Genomic DNA, 19,648 nt, shown 5'->3' with positions numbered 1-19,648 from the left:
CCGATCGTCGACGAGCACCAGGCAGCGGCACGTGTGCTGCGTCTCCATTCGAACCGCGCTGCCTGACGAGCTACAACCATCAGCCTGTTTGCTCGCGAGACGCGTCTCGTCTCCATCTCTTCCATTCTTTCTCAGTTCTACAAACGTACATCTACAAACAGAATACTATTATATCGTCGACCGTACTAGAAGAACAACAGAATTTCTCAATTAACAAGTAACAAATAGCAAATTATTCGAGTTGCAAGTATATAATTCGTTCGTTTCATGGGTTCGTTGTTTTATCAGTGAATCTATTTCTTCGATTTCTTCTTCTTCTTCTTCTCCTTCTTCTTCTTCTTATCGTTGGGATCACCCGGGTCATCACAGGCGGCCTTCTACTTTTTCCATTGTGTCGACGATTTAAAGGAAATTGGAAGGGACTGATTTGTGATCCACGTGGATTGAGATCGGGATTTTTGGTGAACGTTTGCGAGTTTCGGATTTGAGTTCGTGATCGTGCGGAAGTTGCAAAGTGAGAAGTTTCGACTCGGCAACGCCGGAGATCGTCGATCGTTGAAACGCGTGTGAAGACGAATGTCAGGGATGGAACTGTGCTGAGGGAGCCTTTTGTTTTGAGCAGTGTGCAACGTATTTGGATGAGAGCCGAGTAAGACCACCGTCGACGTGGTGTTACAGTGAAGCGACCTTCCGGGTCGTCGACGATCAACAGAGTAAGTCGAAGACTTTGGCTTCTGTTTTCAAATATACTCAATTTGGATAGGTTTCTGGTTTCTGTGTGGTGAAGCATATAGCCGCGAAAATATTCGAATGCTTACGTTTGCCATTTTCGACGAGTGAAATATTTTATGTTACGTATGTTGAAGCGAAGTGTTTCAACTATTATAGTATTTACAGCGAAAAGATTTAGATTGATAGAGAATCGCGACTGTGACGCGTTTTTCTTTTTCCTCTTTTTTGTGTTTCGTAATGTTTGGATAACAGGTGATTTTGGAGTGACATATGATATGGCTCATGTGTGAGTAGAGTGTATGTTTCACGAAGAATAGGTTTTTGTTGCGTTCCTACAAACTTTTTGTGCAACAACGGTTTTTTGTTGCTTTTATCTACCATTTCACGTTCAGTACTCGTCGAATGCTTGTTGTGATTGTGTTTTGTAGTAACGCTTGTAGCGAACTATAATTTACACGAGCTACGTATATCTATGATTTTACGTCTTTACTTGTTAAACGTATTTATCTTTATGCTTTTGTATAGTAAAGCTTGCGTAGCATTTCTTTCCAATTATCGCGTTCCGTGCTTTCTGTCTATCTCCGAATATTACAACGACGAATACTTTGTTTTACGTGTTTCAGATATTTTTGCATATTATGTGCATTCTATGTATTTTTGCATATTACGTGCATTCCGTGCATTTTTGCATATTTAAATTTCCCAGAAATGAATAAACATTTGTAGTCTATTTATAATGTAATTTTCCTACATTTATCGTATACTGTATTTCATTATGTGCGGAAATCGATGTGATACAGAAGAAAAATGATATAACTGTCTCTCAAGTGCTAAGCTGTTCATTCTGGTTTTGTGTCATTCGTCGTCTGTCATGCGAATTATCATCCCAGGAAATTTATCAGGAACTTGTCAATAAAAAGAAATTTGTCAATAACGGTTTTGGCTTGAATTATTGACAATGAAGATTTATTAAATGAGTGGCGTTATTTTTTACTTTAGATAGCACATCGCATATCTTTGCATATCGACACTGTTTCTTTGACAGGTTCATCGAACGTGCTACTTAACTGGATATCCTAAATTTCTATCTCTAAGCTTAATTTAAATATACGTTATCTTCCCTTCCTCTGTTTGAAATCTAAATTGAACACGTACTGTTTGTTGTTACTCGTTTATTATTTTGAACGACAAAATAAAAGAATGTCGTAAAAAATGGAAGTAATTAAAAATTTCAGACTTAGCTTATCTTGCCAATTATCCATCTAGAAAAATTAGATACATATCTTGGTCAAAATAATTTTTTATATTCGATTAAACGAAATTACATATTTATGATCATCGATCTAAACCAAATTCCCATTTTTGATTAAACTAAAATATCACCAATCCATAATTGTCAGCCTATAACATTATATGTTAAAGTGTTCGCTTATTTCGCGTCATTTGATGTCCACTAAACGAGTTAGTACTTTAATCCTAGTTCAATATTATGGAACATTGTAGAGCGTTGTAGAACTTCATATTCGGATGAAGTTCGCGTTAAATGATCGGAAAGTTTGCCTTTATTTCGTCCTTGTCGATAATGCACGCGAAAACTCGAATTCCTAGTTCAGTTTCTCCATCATCGACGAACCATTGATTAAACCGTAATCCATACACTTGACGAGAAAAATCTACTGTTCCACTTTTTAACTTTCATTATAAAAACGAATGTTCTCATTGACATTTGAAATATCTTTTTTTCTACATTAACGTTCACGTTAAAGTCAAGCTCCTAATTTTTAATTAAAACTTCTGTTCCATCTCGTTAGTTCCTTTTTACTCTTCAATTTTGTCGTTAATCTCTCTATTTCTCGATGTTATTTCGAATTATTTTAGCTAATGATCTTACCCAATTTATCAATTTTAATTTTATTTGACAGCTCAACATTTTAAATTCAAGATTACGCTTCGAACAAGAATCTCTGGTTTACGTTATCTTTCTACATTGCAAATTATTTCTGCTTGTCAATTTTTATTCGATATTTTTATATATGCAATATCTTCTTCTATTCGTTCTTATTGAATTATGTTAAGTCAAATGCCTGATAACTCGGTTAAAAACTCAGTTGGACCACATTTTCCTATATTGTCAATTAATTCTACTTATCAATTCTGTGTTCAAACTTTCTATTTGCCAATTCTGCGTTCAAACTTTCTTTTTATCAATTCTATGTTGTATGTATTTTCTACATTATCATTCTTGTCACTAGATAATTTAAAGTCGTGATCCTATTTTCTATTTCCCAATTAAAACCTCCGCTTTATGTTATTTTTGTCTATCTTGTGCCAACAATTACCACTTTCCAGTTCATTGAACGTTTTTGTCTGTAAATTTCCAATCGAGGATTCTTTCCCATATTTTTTTACGTTGCCAATTAATTCCATTTGCTAATACTACATCGAACGACTTTCTATATATCTTCATCGCACACAGTATCAAGATTCTGTCGTTCAATTCCAATTATAACACTTTCATGATATTTTTTACATTGCCAATTATTCTTATGTGTGAACGTTGTATTCGACATTTTTATTTCTCAATTCTACATTTAATGCTTCTTCTGACATCTTTAACCAACATAAATTCAGTGTTCTACGCTATATCGTGAATAATTTATTATTTAGCTGAAATCTCGAATTCTAGTTCTTCATCATTGATGATCCAAAGATTAAATAACTCGTAGTTCGACCTCAGAATTCCATTATCGATTGATCCTTGTATCCGCACTTTCATCATTTATCAAAGAAACTGATTCGCCTAATTTCTTACTTTTAATACCTACGATCTATTGGATAACTGGAAATTTCTATTATAATAGCGTAATAATCGCTAATCAGTGATTATTTATTAATCTGAATTTTATTTCAGCTAAATGTTGCAAATTTTCCAGTGTATAAGAATCCATTTTATATGTCATAGTTCATACCGTGTTCCGTAATTTTATGACGATTACGCGACAGAATTTTTTCCTCTTCGTTTCTATCGTTTATCTCCTGCACTTGAACTCTAGCATTATTATCAAGCAAATTATCTCGCCTTCTTTCATTACAGCCGACTAGTCATTGCTATAATACACAACGTTAATATAGATATATAAATTAAAGTGTTAATACCAAATTCAATCCAATTGTTATTAACAATATTAACAATATTGATACTATGTATGTATGCAATATTTCTATCGAATCAATGAACACTAATCCTACCAGAGCCGGTCAAATGACCTGTATCAAAATTTAATTACATATTGTGTATTCATTATTATTTCTTTTGTTCATCTAACTTTACGTAAATTCTTATATTAACAAAAATCGAGAAGTTGCATAATCACACAATATAAGAATTTACATAAAGTTAGATGAATGAAAGAAATAACAATGAATGTATAATCTTAAATTAAATTTTGAAACCAGTCATTTGACAGGACCTGGTAAGATTAATGTTAAACGTTAAATGACTGCATAGATGTAACAAAATAAAATACGGAAATCGGTAATACTTCCTATTTTAAAAATGTCGTTTTCGAATTACGTTTAGAAACTATTGCATTACGCCTTCTCTTCCCTTCGTCGGCATCACGAAACATTATAAAATTACTGTCATAACATAACACAACTCACAATATCGATTGCTGGGTCCGCTTTCACCCCAGAATATCTGAAACTCCAATCCCTGTCACATAACCTAACTACTGGCTAACTATCGCTACACCGAATGAATGTGCATTGCATATACAAGTTGAAGTCGAATAGTCGTCCACGTTGGACCAAGTCAGAATCGCAATTTTAGTTCAGTTCGCCCTCCGCGTTCTGGCTTATCGTCGTCGCTTAATGAATGGGGACACCAGGGGCAGAAATAGAATCGCGGCTCGTTTCGAGCCTCATAGTACAATGAGCGAACATAACGTCGGCTGTGGCCGTACACACACGCGGCTTTAACTCGGTTTCGTGAACCTATTGAGTTATTATTTTCATCGATAGCCGCCACTTCGATCGAGTGCTATCCGTAGAGCCACCGATCCATTGAGTTTCGAGTAATAGAAAATCTCTTCCCGACCGAGGTAATTCGTCGCCACTTTAATTTCGATGGATGTTTACGAACGATGGGCTTAACTCTGCTGGTTCTTTCGGTCTAACGTTAGAAAATACCTCAAGTTTGAAGGAAGCACGCAGAAATCGTCAATGATACGCGTGACTTCTCGTTTCAATGTTCAGTTACGAATAGTTGTAGATGCAGGCAATAAAATCGAATTTCTGGAATATGCAGCGCTTTTCTGACTCTCGTGACTCTATTAGTAGTAGTTGCAAGAGTATCGATTCGTTGTAACGTTGAAGTACTTGTAAGTAGATTTGCGAAACTTGCAGGTACTTACCCCGAGATTCGAAAGAAGCTTACAAAGATCGAATACTTTGCGAGAACGACGAACGAATCGTTATATCTCGTGAGTAGTATTCGAACGCTATGAAGTGAACCTTGGTTATTGGATTTGATTCGGATTTATGAGAATATATTGAACTTGATCCCGTCACTAATGTTCGTCTGTCACACGTGATTGCGTTCTCTATTGTGTCTCGAGTGTCTTGTTTCGATCGATTCATGGGAATATCGGTGAAATTGAGCGTGCTGGTAAATGAGGGTCGATATCAGAGTACAAATGGGAGTTGTGAGATTTTCAAATTTTTAAAAGACTACATCTTTCATTATTCATATTATAAAGTGGTTTTCTTTTTCTTCGTGGGATTAGAAATTGTATTTTTTCCTTTCCTATGTTAGAGGTTCAACGACACAACTTTCGGAGTAATCAAAATTTTATACATTTATTAGGGAGCATTTTTGCCACTGGAATAATTTTTTTGTAAGATATGTAGATAACAGTTCGTCTGTTTCATTGAATCGCATATTTTATCATAATACTTCAGTTTAGTTTCTTTCGTACGAATTTTGTATTTGTTGTTTCTTTCGTGTTTAATCGCAGAGATTTCGATATCGGTAATTGTATTAAACGTAGATATTCCTCGCATTAAAATTTATAACATGAGAATACGTGGAATAACGTTGAATTCAAATGTTAAAGATGTTATTTCGTACCCTGGTAATTGACACACTTAACGGGTCGGATAATCTTAATCTTTACGAATTGTCATTTTATTTTTACCTTTTCGATGACCTTTAATCGTAGATATGACAATCTCATTTCTTCACTTTACGATACACTGAAGGTGGGAAGTAGCTATGTTCAGCTTCGTTAGCATGCGACTTAATTTATGTCATTCTCCTTTCTAATTACTCGTTGTAACTTGCATTAAATTTTACCTAATAAACATATATTAAGGAAATGTGATTATAGAATATAAAATGTTTCCTATTTGTAATATAATTAATTTATAACGATGTAGAAAAGAACCATTTTCATAGATACTCCTATGAAAATTATTTTATTATTCAAATCAACGATACCTCGATTGACAGCGGTTGCCACCATTTCATCGATTTTCTTCGATATTCAAACACGTAGACACCTGTCTGTCTACTTTCTAATCGCTCCTACTAGGAAAAAACAGATTCGCGTGATATGATTAATTCGTAGTATACACTGTGGTCCCGATTTTGCGGTATTTATATAGCTGCAAATGTGACAAAAATAAAAATAAGAAAATTAAATTGGATACGGTGATGTAATTGTTTGTTGACTGCTATATAATTTTTAATGATCACTACATAGCTAATAATATCATCACAATAATATCTCGTATAATTTAACAATGATACTGCAATATTTCTTAACGCGACTAGTATGTCTTTGACAAAGCAATTATAGTAATACTTATTAATACAATTTATTGTTAATATCATTTAAGAAGAATATCTAACAATAGTACTACAATAAATAGCATTTTGTCAGTCAAACTGTTATCGCTTAGTTTTGTTTGAATAACCTCAATTATATCTGTCATTTGTCCTTAAACAATCTTTCAAAAATTCATGCGGACATTATTGCCAACAATGCGTCGTTTTTAGACAGTACGCAAAGTCTTCTCGATTCATCTCGTTAACAATTAACAACGTTCCGTTCTCGTGGCAATTTAAGAGCGAAAATGTTTGTTCCTAAATTGTTAATTGTTTCTCTGACGAATAAAGGAAAGCACGGAAGAAATGCTCGAAAACGAGACGCGGCGTTTTGATCCGTGGTCCGTTTAGGTCCAATTAAAAATAATCACAGCCATTCCCCAGGCGAAATTAATGCAAGCTGCGAATGAATTCGACGAATGTCCTTTGTTGGCTCAATTGACGGGCATATTAGACCGAACAAGACCGCTATAAATTATTTCGCGTCCGAAAAAGATAGGGAATATCGAACCTGATTTCTTGATATGAAAAGTTGACTTAGTCCGTGCTATTTTTCCCATTTTTAATTCTCAACGTTCCTTGGAAACAGCACAGATTCACGCGAAGTGTACATTAATCGTAGAATTTTTCTTTCTATCAAAGCTTTTTGACGAATTAACCACTTGTTTTCTAAGTTATATAGGGTGTCTTGTAATAAAGCAGAGAATTTAATCCTATCGAAACCGAATTCCTTCTCAGCTTTATTCTATTGGCTTGATGAATTTGTAGCTTTTGGGAAAAATTATTTTTAGTAATTACAATAATAGAAGGGCATTTTGTCGGGTGGTTTCTTGAAGTGTATTGTTTGCATTAGATATAAAAAGTATTGGCACGCCATTGTGTGTATAAGTACAGCATTTGCGTGCTAATTAATTAGGTTCAAATATATTAAAGTTTGTATCATTTCATACTACAACAAGACTCTGATGCTATGAAAATGAAATGTGTGGAAGCCGATAGAAAAAAGTTTCTTTGAAAAATAAGTAACATTATTTCGAAAAACACGGTATAACAATCTCTGAATAAATACAGAAAAATTTGTATCAATGATTTTCCCTCGTCACGTTATTGGAAACTGGTGGAACATCTTATAAACCATTGAAGGAACACTGTGTGTTTCGTGCAATTTTATTGAAAGTGCCCCTTCTAGATCAGCAACGCTATATACATCAGTGTAATAAGTGCACGTCGTTTTCAAGTAAACCATAAAAAAGAACCATTACGCAAAAGTCGATTTATACGTGAAGAACCTGTAATCCCATCAAGGATAAACATTTTATGCTTTCATTTCGCTTTGTGCTATATAATATCGCTTGTATCGCTTGCGCGTTAGTATCAAGCATTTCTTACATCCTCCGGAGATTCTCGGGCCTTTCACGACCCAGATTCTTCCAGTTAAATACCATTTTCCGTGTATAAGTTCCGGTTACACGAGTCGCATCCATTTTTGAAGAGTGTTCCGACCTTTCCACGGTATTGTAGCTGACTTCATTAAAGTTCCAAGCACGCACTAATACCGATGTGCACCTTACGGTTGTCATTCATTAAAGGCAACCGTGCTCATGTCTCGGATTATTGATCACCGAGTTCTGGCTACTGCACTGTATCAACGTTAACTGTTTAACGCCCGAGGTATTAAATCTAAGTTATTTAAAGAGCGTATAATTTAAATATATATATATATATGTATAGATCAAAGATTTAATATTAATATTAAATCAATATATAAGTGTTATTCGCTGTTTTGTAACAAAAAGATTAGATTTTTAACTGAATTTTAAGACAAATGTTGCAATGCAACATCGGGATTTAAGGCTAACGTACTATGACACATCTCTACCTCTATTGGCTTCGTATCAGAGGGCAGAAAACACGAACAGATATACGAAAGTATCTTTATATTTATATTTAATCTTAAAGTCGATATTATCGAATGCAAATAACGATATTCCCGATTATTCCCGATGTGCAGTTATTATGTATAAAATTATAAAATTGCATTTTACAATTTTATAATACTTTAACCGTAATATCTCTTCAACGAAATGAGACTAAAGTAGGATGAAGACAAGAAAAACATTCGACATGCTCACAGCAGGATTAAAAGACTCTGGATACAAAATTCTATTAAAAGATCGTGGCGATAGCCCAGAGGATGCGCGGCTGGCACGGCAAGAGGTACTTAGAGATGAAACACGAGCGAAGGTCAATAGGTACCACAAATATTAGCGATGACACGATGCGTTTGCTGGAGTATGTAACAAGAACGACGATAAGATAAAAATCGGATCGATCGCGACGAGTTTCTTAATTCCACCGCCTTTCCTTCCATCGGCTTCAATCCGGATTTAATTAGAGCACAGCTCACGTTTCATCCTGGTAATCTTACCTTTCCGTCACGAATGCCCGTTACTTGTTTTGAATGATCTGAGACTAATTGCGAATTTTCTGTTGACGAAACAGATGTGCATGGTCTGCGTCGTTTTATGCTCGGTACTTTAAAGAAATTCTAATAGAGCTTCGTGGAATTGTTGAAGAAAGTAATCACGCGATTTTATTCGACAGAGGAAGCATTCGATTTCAAAATTAAAATAACACGGATAGACATTGAAGTATAGGATATATATGAAAATTATGTTAATACTTGAACGAACAAATTATTTCTTTTCTTCTTTTCGAATGTTTTGTCAGATAGATATAGATAGATATTAGATAATATTATTATTGTTATTAATTAAATCGTCGATGTAGATTAATATTAATAACAACAATCGTTGTTGTAAGTAATGTTTCACATATGATTAATATTTTTGAGTTAAATGCATATTAACATTGACAAATATCTTCTTCCGCCTAAGAATTAATGTAATTCCCGTAGAATCGATAACAATCGAAAAAAGATTCGAAACAATTGGAATTAAACTGAGCTTTTCAAATATAGCGCGATCTGGTTTAAATGTGAGGGAAAGGAAATGGAGAAACCTGATATTTCCGTTTATTTTTGTTACCTGGTATAAAATAAAATAGAACGTGAAAAAATCAATCTGTTAGAGCTATATAATACGTGCACCAAAAGGTAAAAAAAAAAAAAAATAATAAAATGTAACGAAAATGAATAAAAGAATAGCAAAATTGAATACATTTAAAAATGGAAATATATATAGAGTTCCAATGACGAGGAGTTAAAAAATAAGAAGCTTGGAAATATAAAAGAATTAAAATACTAGAGAATATAGGGAAACATAATTCATATGACGAAAGTGAAGATATCGAAGGATTGAGAAATAGGGTAATGAAAGTAAGAAAATTAAAACGTTAGGGAAAAATAAGAAAATAAGAAGTGAGAAAAACAAAAATAAGGTTTTATATAAAAAGCCTTCTTAGAACTTGAACGAATCGATTTAAACGCAACGCAGAAAAATATCGGAGAATTTCTTTATACGTGATCAAGCCGCTGCTTACATTTAATCAACGGGTGATTAATACTGCACCACACTGATTTATTCGGTATTTTGTTATTTATTCTGGGAGAAAATAAGCGAAATAATTAGCAACGTAATTTAATCCTACGCGCGATTCGTATCTTGATTATAAGAACTTTGACATCCAAAACGAAATATCCAATTAATAAAATATTAATTAAAAAATTCCCGAAATAAAAGTGACACACTATTTTCTTTTCTCACATCTGTTTTTTTAAATAGTTAATTGAACCATTAAAAACAAATCTTACCTTAACACAACATTTGCCCAAACATTTCATTTGCAATTTTATGCGCGGTCAATTTACATAATTGACATCTGTCTTCTAATATCATGATTATGAAAGTAAACTCGAAAGGTTTGTTTACATTATTTTCCGTCCCTATTTTCTCTACCTAGATCCTACAATTTTATAAGATTTGAAAAGATTAAGTTTATAGAATTCTATAATAATGTAAATAAAATGAAAAATGCAAGAGGCTATAACGAATACTTTCAAGTTGGACTAATTCTCAGTAACCTTGAGGAAACAACGCTATATCGCGATTCAGTAGGAAACCGGATTTGATCGGTTGCCAGTAGAGCCATTAATTTTATTAAAATTAATTTCAACTCTCGGAAGAAATCTGATACAATTTTGTTTTATCGGATTGGTCGCGTTTGAAGAGTTCCAAGTAGCGCTCGAATATCATTAAACATCCTGCTGCCAGTACCTGATATCTGTGCCAGCAAAGAAATTTTTCTTTCCGTTTCGCGATAATACGCCACGTTTAACTCCTGTCCTTTTATCACCGTTGATAATTCAATCCGTCGACCATGATTTCCTTTCGTCATTTTTCTTCTTTCCTTTCTTTCTTTGAACGAACGAGCCAAAGGAGAAATCTTACGATCTTACATTTTCTATTTCCTATTTTTTGTTTTCTTTTAAATGATTTTTATATCTGTATATGAAATAATTGAGTGGAATATTCTGAACGTATTATTTTCCGAAGAACGATTGCGTTGATGTCAGCAGTTTCCTTTTTATACCTTGACCCTTAATAACCTTCTATGACCTAACTTAAACCTGACTCTCTATAAAGGGGCAGGCTATAATAAAAATAACCACCATGCTACGTACTCGTATGTGATTATTTTTCTTTAATTTAAATATAGTAAGAAAAAAAAGCAATCAAAATATAATATAGTTTTCTACCATGATTGTTCATATGTATATTTGACGAAGACGAAAAGCATGCGGAAATAAAGATATATATACACACACACACATATATATATATAACGTAGTTTCCCGGAAGCCTGAAACAGTGTTAGACGAGGCAGTTTTAAACTCTCTCTGGGTGAATATCACTATACATACTCATTACCTGTAATGCCATACACTGTTTGTTTTCTAAATTTTAGATCAAAGTAGAAAAATCCATATATCGTGGAATTTGATTGTGAGAGGTTAGAAAGAATTAGTATGAACTAACTTAAATACTAGGAAACATTCCTTAACAATTATATTAATTGATATTTAAATGAAAATGAAACTGAATGTAATGAAAACAGTTTGATAATTTTTGTCAATTCATCAGAGATCATTTTAATCCGATTATTCTCCACAATCATAAAAATATCGTTCTCGTTTATTCTGAACAAAGAATATGGTAGCTGCTGATCGTTAAAAATTTCATTATATTCATTATGTCTCTAAAATATTCACTATGTCGCTAAAATATTCACTATGCCACTAAAATATTCGCTATATCACTAAAATATTCTTTCAGCAAAAAATTGTTTGCGCAACGTCGTTAAGAAATCATTAACATTCCGACATTGCTGTTAACCAGCTCGTTAGATATTTATACAAGTCCAGGAAATAAAATACGTTTGTAAATACAAGTAAAATACAGATTCTACAAAAATAAAAAATATATATGTAATAACCAAAAAAATTTCTGTTTAGCAAAATTTTCCTATCTGAAATATTTCCATTAAAAAGTAACTTTTCTATCCGAACAAAATCTCTGTTTAACGATCAGGAAAATATAAATAATAATTGTAACATAGATATGTGGCTTTATTAATGCCAAGCTCATTTACGTTGGTCCAACAAATACATCAATTGTGTCAGCAAATTCGAGAATGCTACTCTTGGACAAATGAACAGAGGATTCTCTGTGTTCGTTATTTGTTTACCGATTTCGATTATACTCAGTTCCAGCGATAATAAATGCCCGTAAGAGTGAAAACAGTAAGTGGTGCGAGAGAAACAGACAGAGGGGCTGAAGGGAGGAGGGGAGGTGTAAATAAGGTAGTCCGCTAAGCAGGCGTTCATTTTTAATTGGCGCGCTGACATTGGAATCAACATACATTCTGCGCATTCAGGTGCCATTGGCACGTATACGTGTCGTGTACAGGCCTTTTCATTAACTACGATACAAGATTCTTCCTAGAATGTATATTGTTAATTTTATGTGTCTTTTATTGCTTCGTTTTAATGAACTAGAACAAACTTCATTCTTGGTCATTTAAAGTGAAATTTATGATACGCTTTTTTGTCTTGTTCAAAGCTTCTGTTAATGTAAATAATTTTTATTAGAGCAATTCTCGTAATATAAATTCTTCTTAATGAACATTATTTAATTTTCCATATGAGCGTAATAAATTATTTCGTAGACTGTATCAGTCTATTATTTCGTATATAATAATAAACGATACATGTATAATAAGCGGAAGAATTATCCTGTGCAGTGAAAATTTCCTACATGGAAAATGTTCATCAGAAATATACATATCAGGGAAAATCCCTTATCGAATAATGTTAAGGAAAATGGACAAAGTTCATTCGAATTTTTCATATATTTAGATCATACGGAGAACGTAAAATATTTGTTCCAAGTAACTTTTTACAGACGCACACAGTAAAGAAGAATAAAATATTGTAGTGAAATAATTGTAGAAAATTGATCTTTGTGTAGCCAATTTTTTATTTCTTGTAATTTTTTTTATATTCTTCAGACAATTAAGAATTTTTGATGCAAACTGTAGTAGAAATTTCTTATAACTAAGATGTTGAAACAGTCTATATGCACCGCTGCGTTGAAGTCGAGGTCAAGGATAACGCTGGAAAACAACATGAACCAGGAATCCGGACGAGGGTCACATAATTTCGAATACTTTACTAGATAAAATTCCTTCCTGGTTGACGTATGATGCATCCAAAGATTCAAACGAAGCATCTATAATGGCTTCTTTCGTGGAATAAACATGCGTCACCGACGATATAATGTATTTCCAAACGTTGGGAAATTATTTTACGATTAAAATCTCATTTCGCCCTCTTTACGGGATTTGGCAATTTAACTTAACTTTATCGTAGCTTATAAAATAGGTCGTTTTTCACAGAAATTCGTAATGCATAATTAGACGTTTATATAAATATATTTATCTAATTCTGACATGAATTTTAATAGTGGTGGATATTTTCTTTCTTTGATATGACAGTTTGCAAATTTATGTCTTCGTGCTCGATTTTAAATACCTTTACGGATTTTTTGGTGTTTTTAACTCAAATTAAAAATGCATACTTCGCCAAGTTTGCCAAATTTCTAAAATTTTGTGTATTTCTAAGTCCTCGTTACTTTTGTGGATTCCCCTCTGTCCATAGTTATTCACGAAATCTCACTTTCCATAACTTGGACGAACTTCCAGCCTCATTCACGTTTCTTACTCGGTGCAACCAGTTATTGTGACCCGCTCGACCCATCATTACCGTCACGATTCGTTCTGGTCTCGAAGCTTTCACGCCTACCAACCCGTTGTTAACTCAACGCATCATTACAGCGTGCGATAATTTTACTACTACCCCCGATCCATTAACGCGTTCTACACCACGTACTTACAGTTTGCGTTACTGACTAAAAATTTAGAACGATATTCTGAATTGTGTATACGAACTGAATCTTTTCCTAATTTTGTTATTAATTGGAAATTAAGGTTGCAAGGATATGAGTAGTAATTTATTTTATACTGATAAATCTTCTAGGAAATACTGTTAGAGTAATATTATTCCGGCCTTATTTACTTTGCATTTGATAGATCGCTATCATTTCAATAGATTTTGCCGAAGATATTTCCCAAGATAACTAAACTGACTTCCGTTTACTTCGATAGAATTCTGATAAAAATAGTATTCTAAAGTAACAGTGTCCTAAGTTGTTTCTGCTACTTTATTTATAGATAAATTTTTGATAAAAAATGTTGACATCTTTCGAAGCTACAATGCCCTAAGCTAACATTACTTTGATAAATATATGGCGAAAAAGTTTTCCAAAGCAGCAGTATCCCAAGCTAATATATTTTCTGTTACATACTCTGATATATTTGCGAGGAAAGAGTTTTCTAAGGTAACCAGAATTCTAACCCGATTTTCCATTACTTCGATGGATTTTTGACGAAAAACTTTTCTAAGGTAACAGAATTCTAATCTGATTTTCCTATACCTTAGGAGATTTTTGACATAAAGTTTCCTATGGTAATAGGATTTTAAGCTTCGACTTCTTTCCCAATATTTGGATTCTGTAGAACTCGTAGTAATTTTAAATTATAGTACAGCAGATATTGGAGTTTTATTAATTTTTGATTCGATTAAAAATATCCAATTATTTCCTAACAATCTCCATGATATAATTTTATTTAAACGATACAAAACAATAGAAGAAGAAATAACAAATACGACATTTTTACTTATTCACATAATTTACTCAGTCGGTATTAGACAAGTATACCGGACAAGCCTAAAAAGGTTTGGATCGATAACTATAGATCTTACTATAACTATAAATTATCCACAGAGATGAACTATCAGATGAGTGGAACAGATTCAACATACAAATTCAGAACAATTTCCAATAAACGATAAAATTTGAACGAAGAGTACGAATCAATATGAAAATAGAAAGAGAAGCAGTAGTTTGTGTAATTACACGATAGATCGGTGGGGGTGCGAGTATGTGGTAAACCGGTGTCTTAAAGCGTTGTAAATCTTAGAACCATGAAAGATTTACGTCTATTCGTTTGGTGAAACCTCTTGGGTTTATTAAAGGAGTGTTTCTGAGAGACATGAAATAAATTCTTATATATGGGACACTCTACAGAAAATTCGTAATACGATTATATTTAATGTTCGTGATGATGTAGAATTTAACTCGCTGAGAAATTTTGTGATATTTTCGATCCGATAGTTTATTTAGGTATTTAGTTTCCTCTTCTATTTCATTTCACAACTATCTGAGACTTCTACTTCCAACGTTCGAAATTAGCTATCAAAGATTAATCATGTCGGGATTACGATTAGTAGGAGAAATCCTACGATAAGCTATTTCCCCCAGGATGTTCTTAACTTATTTTATTGCCCTGTAATTCACTTATGAAAGAAAAGTTCTTAATACAATTGTACTTTAAAAATAAAAGTAAAGTGTGTCTGTTCCAATGATTTTCCTCCCCCGTTTCTTCTTTCAAAAAATATTAGTTCAAGAAACTTAATCATATATAATTTGTACAACAAGATTGCAGTTTATGTAAATGCTCGTTACTGCACCTGAATTTTTTACTGCCATTCGTGATTTTTATACGTTCCCGCAAGATTAATTGCGTCACGCATGTACTACGAGATTTTATGTTCGTTTTTTCACTTTTTTATACCTTATTATGTACGTATTTATAGAACAGAGACGTTATAAAACGCTATTTTCTTCCATGAGAAGACATAAAAAATCAGAAAACACCAATATAGAAAATCCGGGCGAATAACACTGGAATTCCTTCTGCAAAAGTGAGAAGAAAATATAGAACGCAATTTTTTCGCCCTAAGGTCAGTTTTCCAGCGAATCTGGTTTGTAGATTTGTCAGGTATACTTGCCTAATACCGACTGAGTAAATTATGTGAATAAGTAACCAGCAGAAGGTTATTCTACATACAACAGAATACAAAATACAACAGAAGTGTAGAATAACATTTTTCTGTTTAGTTAAGAATTGTCTTGGTACACTGTGAAAAATTTTTGAATTTATTTATCTCGGAACCAGAACACCTTGTGGACAAATGTTATTTTACATCTTCGACTTATTTTCATTTGTAAAATAATCTTCCGTCGATTATTTTTTCTTGCTCAATCCGGAATTAGTCACGTTCAAGTACAGTTGATAAATTTTCAAATTCGATTTTCTCCGGCGGAGCTCAACGGTTCAATTCGTAGCACGTTAAGTATCGTCGTCGTTGCATCGTGCAATTGGATAACTCGGCGTTGCGAATTCGCGCGAGTCGAATCGATTTCACGTTTGCTTCTCTTGCTGCGTCGTGCGAAAATATCGAAAGAAAAAGAGAGCAAAATTTTAATCCGCTGGTTGTCGATACATTGAACAGTCTCTTAAATGCGCGTCGGATGTCAAATTTAATCCGAAAAGCGGCGCATGAAGAGAGCCGACAATCTGCTCGTCGATCGATAGGAATTAATTAAATCAGATTTTCCTGGCGCGAAGAAGGGTGCGAGATATCTTTTTCCTCTTCTTTTTTTAACTTGTGATCAAATGGCAAGAAAGAGGGACGATTCTTCTTCATCTTGGTTTCACGGATCTTTTGACGTCCTTCTTTGGTGTGAGTGTGGCGATGGTTTGGTGTCGTAACATTTGTAGCCTTTTCTGTGAATTATTACATTACCGCTCAGGAATATCCGGATATTTGCTTATTTTTGACCAGGCATATTTTAATAATAAGGCTGCAATGGTTTGGTTCTTTCTAATCATAATCCTTTAACTTTTGAATTATAAGACAGATTAGGCCTCTTAAACTGATAGAAATAGTTCCGATGTTAATACAACCAATGATACTTAAATAGTATAAATATGCATATAGTATATACCAAAATATACTACAGCACGACTGCAGTGTTTCTTAATATCCAATTTAGATTTATATCTTGGTGATTCCGTAAAAAGGTAATATGTGCTGCTTCTAATTACTAATTCAGCATTAATTTATACGCTTTGGTGAAATACCGTGACGTCAAATCAACCAGTGTGTTAGCATACTTACGAGCAAAAATATATATTACATCTGTCCTGTACAATCTTAAATTTTTTAAATGGGACTGTGGATGTTCGTGTTTCCATTTTTATGAACATAATTAACGACGTGGAATAGAAATTCCTTTTTAACAACTAAATATCCATAGTAAGTGCTGTACTTTGAATACTTTATACATTATTGCACATTACAATGCATTCTATAGATCTTTGACATTTTGAAGTTTCTAAAAATGCATAGCTACCTTCGTGATCTATATAGATAATTATCTATCATCGTTCAGAACGATCGCAAATTATCATCGAGCCTTTCCAATTAAATTTTATATGTCCAACTTGGACATCTCACGAATTCGTGGCATCTTTACCTCGTTGATTTGAATCTTTCACGAGATTCGTACTTGTTTCGAAGGAAGCTCATGGAATCCCGAGCAATTGGTCGTTGACACATTTTGCTGCGGCGTTGGATGATTTTTAAAGACGGCCAGACTCGATTGACCTCGGTATTTATCGCCATCGAGGTATTTTTGCATCGAATTTTTACGTAATACGTTAATACGTATAACTTTTCATAGCACCATGGACGATCGTTGCATAAGATTGCTCGCGAATTTCGTCATATATCACGGCAGAATTCGTTCTTTGATTACAATTTATGTTTCTTCCTGTTATCATCGATAATAATCGATCGGCTCACGTGTACAGTTCTAAATAACACCTCGACAAACACGTGCTGTAGATTTTGTATCAATAGTATATTTTTCGCATATGTCTTTTACGAGTGTTACTGGTGATAAATCCTCTATTTTTTATTGCAAGGAACTTTATTTGCGGTTTTGTAGCGTTTGAGAGGCACAATTGAATTTTACTTTGAAATTTTATGTTACTAGTGCTGGTGATGCAGTATTTGTACGTTAATGTCATTTAAATGTATGTAAAATGTTATGAACATTAATGATGTAAAAATGAAGTTGAATTTAAATAGGTAGGATCTCTTTCTCATTGGAAAAAAATAGTAAATTTCGAAAATATGGGGTGTAAATGTTAAATGGTAATTAAGCTGAATTTTTTATGTTGCTGATTTTTCTCTATTCTCTGTATTTCTGCTGTATATCTGTTAATAAGTTTAAGTCTAATAATAGATTAGAGTCGTCTTATGAAATGAACTCTACCACTTTGGTATGGTTTAAAAAGAAATTCGACTATTCAACCCAAAATGTTCCTCATCAGCCTCATTATTACACATGAAACTATAATAAATTAACCCAGATATGTCTAGTATTCAAAAGATGATTCGAAGATAATTTTATTATATTTTGCAATTTTTCTAGAACTAGTCATATTATCCAGTATCCTTCAAAATTGGTGGACACTTTTCTAATGATTTTATTTTGAGAAGTAAGTATAGTTTTTTCTGGATCAAAAAAGTCTGTCCATTCTGCATCTCTCAAATTACGGACGAAAAATAGTAAAACTTTATTTCTTTCTTATTCTTCTAGCAAATTTTTTTTTTTTACATATAACACGCTATAAAGTAACATAATTTATTTACTAACGCAAAAAAAATCTGATAATTACATGATAATTGCCAATTCATTCGTTTTATTCATTTACGTAACTTGCCATCTATATAGCGAATGAAAGGATATCTTTGCCTTTTAATGAGATCTTTATTCTTATCGACTGTCGTGTTCAAAATCGTTCTTTTATTCTATTTCTATTAATCGTGTTAAGATTGTCTTAATTTTTAATAAATGCTGGCAAGACATGTGATTTCGTTGTCAACTGGTTATCTTGTTTGAATAATCGTCTCTTTAACTAATCATTCCGAGTAATTTACGTAGGAATAGGTAATTGTGCATGTGAAAAACACTTCATAACAAGCATGACAAATCGTTACATAGGGATACATTGTGAAACAACTTTACATATTTATACGTTAGAAATTCTTTTCGCTATTATAAGCCACCCTCTAGCGAATCAAAGAAATTTCATCCTCCAATTTCTTCCCTCCAAATTTTTATTATTATTAAAATAATTCTAAAAGAGACCAACCTAAATAATAACCTTCCTAATTCAATAATTTTCAATTAACAAGTCTCTCGCATTTATTGCTAATAAAATTTCAACAAAATTCGACAAAATTCATTGGAATTTAAACATAAAACATTCGATCGGTCACGATCATGTGAAGCATAGATCGCTTTATTCGCAATCATCTTAACTATATGGATGTTTGTCCAACGATACTCATCGAGTTCTTTTTTTATCGAGTTTCATGATGCAAAATAGGCTCTACAAGCAGGCTTTTATTTTATGGAATCATTTCGTCACCAACAAGCCGTCTACCTCGCGGAGTATGGAACGTGAAACTTTCGCCCGTTCTCAGAATCTCGAACCGCGGACATTATGCATATTTACATCTTGATGGTT

The 19,648-nt window shown here is 33.2% G+C and overlaps 1 protein-coding gene across 9 annotated transcripts in view; it reads left to right on the top strand.

Annotated features, from left to right (window-relative positions):
• The window catches only part of LOC100749002 (potassium/sodium hyperpolarization-activated cyclic nucleotide-gated channel 3), a 213,576-nt gene that overhangs the window by 77,468 nt on the left and 116,460 nt on the right, over positions 1 to 19,648 (top strand). The gene's annotated exons all lie outside the window — the stretch shown is intronic.

The sequence above is a fragment of the Bombus impatiens genome, unplaced genomic scaffold (genome assembly GCF_000188095.3).
Source record: "Bombus impatiens unplaced genomic scaffold, BIMP_2.2 scf_0406, whole genome shotgun sequence".
NCBI lineage: Eukaryota > Metazoa > Arthropoda > Insecta > Hymenoptera > Apidae > Bombus > Bombus impatiens.
Note: the sequence above shows the minus strand (reverse complement) of the source record. Positions and strands in the feature narration are given on the sequence as shown.